Source organism: Bidens hawaiensis, unplaced genomic scaffold (genome assembly GCF_021521415.1).
Source record: "Bidens hawaiensis isolate Kalapana, Puna unplaced genomic scaffold, B.hawaiensis_p1.1 tig00001920_1, whole genome shotgun sequence".
Lineage (NCBI taxonomy): Eukaryota > Viridiplantae > Streptophyta > Magnoliopsida > Asterales > Asteraceae > Bidens > Bidens hawaiensis.
In genome coordinates, this window is record NW_027491107.1 from 1,260,001 (window position 1) to 1,266,282 (window position 6,282).

Here is a 6,282-nt window from a genome sequence, read left to right on the forward strand (position 1 = left end):
TATCTAAACGAACCCGGAACATGCCGTTGGGAAGCGATTCAGTAATTAAACCTTCATGAATCCATTTTTATTCTTTCATTCCAGGTAAAACCTCCTTGAAGTATCAACTAGTGGAAGAAGAACCCTATTAGACAACCCCCCCCCCCCCTTATCTTTTCTTTTTCATAAAAAAGAAGTTTCCTATTCAATTCGAATATTAGAAAGATTACCATATATAACACAAAATTTCTCCGCCTATTCTTTCTAGTCGAGCCTCTCGGTCTGTCATTATACCTCGAGAGGTAGAAAGAATGACAACTCCCATCCCGCCTAAAATTCTAGGAATTCTTTAATAGTTAGAATAGATTCGGAGACCCGGCCGGCTGATCCGTTTTAAATTTAAAAGATTTCGATAAGTACTTTTCCTATTCCTTCTATGTCGTAGGGTTAAAACCAAAAAATATTTGTTGTTTTCTCGATGTTTTCTCACGTTTTCGATAAAACCCTCTCGTAAAAGTATTTTAACAATACTTTGGCTGATATTAGTAGATGCTACTCGAACCACGCTTTTTCTATACATATCGGCATTTCGTATAGAGGTTATTATGTCAGCAATAGTATCACTACCCATGATTAATTAAAATGATTGGTGCCTCCAAATTTGGATATAATCAACATGCTTTTTTTACGTATTTTTTTAGGAATTATGAATATTCATTTTGAAAGATATATACTTGAGACAAAATCTACTAAATGAATCTTAATCTATTTATTTTAAATACCCTACTATAACCTATAACCATATCGTGGTCTCGTTTTATAATACCTCGGGAGCTAATGAAACTATTTTAGAAAAATTGAACTGTCTCAATTCTCGGGCAATCGTACCAAAAACTCGAGTTCCTTTTGGATTTCCTTCTTGATCAATCACAACTGCAGCATTGTCATCATATTGTATTATCATACCATTGTCACGTTTAAGTTCTTTACAAGTACGTACAATTACAGCTCTGACCACTTCTGATCTTTCTAGAGGCATGTTTGGAACTGCGTCTTTGATCACAGCAACAATAACGTCACCAATATGAGCATATCGACGATTGCTAGCTCCTATGATTCGAATACACATCAATTCTCGAGCCCCGCTGTTATCTGTTACATTCAAATGGGTCTGAGGTTGAATCATATCATTTTATTTTATTTATTTTTTTATATGTTTTTTACAATACAAAGTTCTTTACAATAAAAAGTTCGAAGAAAAAAAGAAATATTATTTGTTCAAAAAAAGAAAACTGCACCCGCTATTTTTAAGGCCTATTTTTTTTATCCCGAAATGATGAATTGAGCTCGTATCGGCATTTTAGACGCTGCTATTGAAATAGCCCTTCTGGCATATTTTCTGTTACTCCACCCATTTCATAAAGGATTCGACCTGGTTTAACAACAGCTACCCAATATTCGAGAGAGCCTTTACCTGAACCCATCCGTGTTTCTGCGGGCCTTACTGTAACTGGTTTATCTGAAAATATACGGACCCATATTTTTCCACCGCGACGTGCATTTCGTGTCATTGCTCGTCGACCTGCTTCTATTTGTCTAGATGTGATCCAAGCGGGTTCAAGTGCCTGAAGAGCGTATTTACCAAAACAAATAATATTACCTCGATAAGACATTCCCTTCATTCTTCCTCTATGTTGTTTACGGAATCTGGTTCTTTTGGGGTTATAGTTGATGGTTTTTTTTGAATTCCATCTCTACTACAGAACTGGACGTGAGAGTTTCTTCTCATCCAGCTCCTCGCGAATAAATCAATTCAAAATCTTGAATTTGAATTCAATTCATATAGAAAATAATTTGAATTAAGTTTAATAAGTAATATACTGAATCATGGATTTCATTTAATCTAGATCAAATATATTATTAATTTGTATATCTTTTTTTTATCGATAACTAAATCTAAATATATTAAATAACTATTTATTCTTTTTTTTATCTATTTTTTATTTATCTATTTTAGAATGTTTTATAATGTTAAAACAAATCTTTCTTTTGTTTTACTCTTTATCGTATTCGTATTGGATTGACCCAATTTTAGCAATCCAAGAAAATAAAGTTTTCGCGGGCGAATATTTCCTCTTTCCATTTCTATTTCAGTTCTCTCATTAGTTCATAATTTTTCCGAATAGATGAATTGGTCTCTGGTCGGTTCCGCCATCCCGATCAATGAATCATTCGAATTCTTTTTCACTAAAATCTTTTGAATTCACAGGTTCCATCGTTCCCATCGCTTCTTAATTAATGGTTAGGTCTGAATTCTACAACGGAGCTATTAGTTTTTGAGTCAATATTCTTAGTCTTTATTGGCTCGAAGCTCTTTCTTTTTTGTTCGATGAGCAGATCCATTTAATGATGAATCCGTATTGATGCTTTATTACGCAGATTTTTTCTGAGATGACTCATAGACCTTACATATTGGAATTCTATATCTATATCATCAATATTCTTTATTCTTTTTCTTTCTTTCTCTCATCCTTCCATTTATCCATACCCTTTCTTTTTTATTTCGATTGACAACTTAGAAATTTTTTTAATAAAAAAGATTTCAGTTGCTACAACAATATGACCAATATATCATATCTTGACTGGTTCTTTGGATCCTATATAATACGAAGTGATGAGTTGGTTATTACTTCTATAGTTATTTGTTTAAACTATGAGGCTGGTTTTTTATACTAACCCTCAAAAAACCAACGAGTCACACACTAAGCATAGCAATTTTATCAAAAGATTCATTGAATTTTTATTAAAATCTATAGAATTATAATTGTTCGTTTTTTTATTGAACATAAAAAAAAGAATAAACGAATTGATCATTTTTTGTTCCATCGCTGGATAGAATGCAAAGGGAAATAAAGGTTTATTATCCACCTTCTATAAAAATCCAAATTTTTATGCCTAATACCCCATAGATTGTTCGAACTGTATATGAACAATAATCGATTTTAGCTCGAATGGTTTGTAGTGGAACCCTACCCTCTCTGATCCATTCAACACGCGCAATTTCTTTTCCGTCGATACGTCCTGCAATTTGCACTTGAATTCCTTTTGTATCTGCTTGTTCAGTTAATTCTATTGCCTTTTTCATCGCTTTGCGAAAAGAAACTCTATTTTTTAATTGTCCGGCTATAAATTCTGCAAGAATATTAGGGTTTCCATAAGGCTTTCAATTCGTGTGATAGCAATGTTAAGTTTTCGATTTACAGAATGAAATTCTTTTTGTAAATTCATCTGTAATTCTTCGATTCCTCGGGGTCGACTTTCAATTAATATTTTTGGAAATCCCATATAGATTATGATTTGGATTAGGTCGATTCTTTTTTGAATCTCTATACGTGCAATTCCCTCGATGCCAGAAGATGTTTTCATATTTTTTTGTACATAATTCTTGATATAATCTCTTATTTTTTGATCTTCTTGCAGACCCTCAGAATAATTTTTTGGTTGTGCGAACCAAAGGGAATGATGACCTTGGGTTGTACCAAGTCTGAAACCAATTGGATTTATTTTTTGTCCCATGTTCCCCCATTACTATACATATCATAATACGGCATAGTTGTATCCTTTTTTTTTCCAATTAGCTTTTTGTGACCATGTAATAGAGTCGGTATCTATATATTCATCTAAGGATATATCTTTCATTACAATAGTTACATGGCAGGTCGGTTTTTGTATCGCAAAACTACGCCCGCGAGCTCGATGTTTTAATCTCTTCATGATCGTACCTTTATTTACTTCGGCTTTACTAATCACTAAATTGGCTTCACTCGAACCCATATTGGAACTAGCATTTGCTGCTGCCGAATAAACTAATTTAAAAATGGGATAACATGCTCGATAAGGCATGAGTTCTAATATCATAAGTGTTTCTTCGTAGGAACGCCCCCGAATTTGATCAATTACTCTTTGCGCTTTGTGAGCAGACATAGATATATGTTGACCTAAAGCGTATACTTCTGTTGTTCTCTTATTTAACATAAAGTTCGTCTCCTACTAATCAATGATAGATATCTATATATATTATTATACATAAACAAACATTTTTTAACGACGAGATCTATTATCACTTTTTGCATGTCCTCGGAAATTTAAAGTAGGCGCAAATTCTCCTAATTTGTGTCCTACCATACGATCTGTTATATAAATAGGTAAATGTTCCTTTCCATTATGGATAGCAACAGTATGGCCCACCATTATGGGTATAATGGTAGATGCTCGGGACCAGGTTATTATTATTTCTTTTTCTTCTTTTGTGTTAAGCTTATTTATTTTTTTTAATAAATTATTCGCTACAAAAGGATTTTTTTTAGTGAACGTGTCACAGCTTCCTCCTTTTTTTTTTGTAAAGACGAAGAAAGAAATTCTATTTTCTCTCCTATTTACTACGGCGACGAAGAATCAAATTATCACTATATTTATTCCTTTTTCGACTTCTTTTTCCAAGTGCAGGATAACCCCAAGGGGTTGTGGGTTTTTTTCTACCAATTGGGGCCCTCCCTTCACCACCCCCATGTGGATGGTCTACAGAGTTCATAACTACTCCTCTTACTACAGGGCGCTTACCTAGCCAACGCTTAGATCCGGCTCTACCCAAACTTTTCTGGTTCACCCCAACATTCCCCACTTGTCCGACTGTTGCTGAGCAGTTTTTGGATATCAAACGGACCTCCCCATAAGGTAATTTTAATGTGGCCGATTTCCCTTCTTTTGCAATCAGTTTCGCTACAGCACCCGCTGCTCTAGCTAATTGTCCACCCTTTCCAAGTGTGATTTCTATGTTATTGTAAGGCCCCGTTACCGGTAACCCTACTTTCGTGTTGGATTTACTCATAAACACAGTTCTAAATATCAGAGTTAATTAAAACATTTACGCGGAATATAAAACTTTCATAAAACATTACAATATTTCATAACTTGTCTCAAAACGTCCTTTGTCTTTCACATTAAAACATTAAAATTAAAACATCGTAAGTCTTCAGATGCCAGATTCTTGTTCAGTGCCATGTGTCTCCTCAAGCGAGCTGCCTCATCCTACTCACCTGCGTGCATACTAAAAGTCAGCTACGCTGAGTGAGTTCTAGATAATCACATAATCATACCATTCACATAACATTATATTCTTTCATTCATACTTTCATACTTTCATACTTCCTTACTTTCTTACTTTCATACTTTCTTTTGTATTAACTTACTTTCATATCTTACGTTATAAAGAGCATTACGCCCTACATTCCTCGAGTATTATTAGGGCTCGGTACCCTCCTTCCTCGAGTATTATTAGGGCTCGGTACCCTCCTTCCTCGAGTATTATTAGGGCTCGGTACCCTCTTTCCACGAGTATTATTAGGGCTCGGTTTCCCTCTTTCCACGAGTATTATTAGGGCTCGGTTTCCCTCTTTCCTAGAATATTAGTAGGGTTCGGTTCCCTAGTTCTCGAATATTAGTAGGGTTCGATTCCCTCTTCGTTACCATACAACCATACATCGTACCTCGAGTATTATTAGGGCTCGGTACCCTTTTCGTAACCATACAACCATCCTTTCCTTCTTTTATTAACTTTATCACATTCATACACATAAGCATACATATCATACTTACCTTAACTTAGCGTTACAACCTGACAGTACGTGCAATATCCGAAGATCGTTCACGTACCATCAAGCAATCATTCATACATTTCACATTATCCACATAAGGCATACACTTATCTCTTAGGATAAGTGTATTAACAAACATATTGAGTATGCACACAGCCCCGAAAACGTAACACATAAATGGGGCTAGAAACTCACCTGAACACGGTTACGTTCACCGTTAATCGTAATCCCTTTCTTCAGTTGTGCACGGCTGACTGTATAACAAGTATACATATCAATTAACTATCACTTCTCATAATGTATCTCTATCTTTATAAGACCCACAACGAACGGGGGTCCGGGGGCAGCGCCCCTAGCAGCGGGGTCTAGGGGCGGCAGCCCCTAGCAGGGTCCAAGGGGCAGAGCCCCTGGCTGGGGTCGAGCTGCCAGGTCAGCTTGGAAAAATTTTATTTCCATTAACTGTCTTAACACATTTTTCATTAGATTTTTAATTTATTTTCTAAACGAACTTGGCTTTAGGCGAAGTTAAACCTCAGGCGAACTTAGCTTTAGGCGAAGTTAAACCTCAGGCGAACTTAGCTTTAGGCGAAGTTAAACCTCAGGCGAACTTAGCTTTAGGCGAAGTTAAACCTCAGGCGAACTTATCATC

At 35.5% G+C, this 6,282-nt stretch overlaps 1 pseudogene; it reads right to left on the reverse strand.

Annotated features, from left to right (window-relative positions):
• Window positions 1–521: 521 nt before the first annotated feature.
• LOC143599057 (uncharacterized) lies at window positions 522–1,661 on the reverse strand (annotated as a pseudogene).
• Window positions 1,662–6,282: the final 4,621 nt, after the last annotated feature.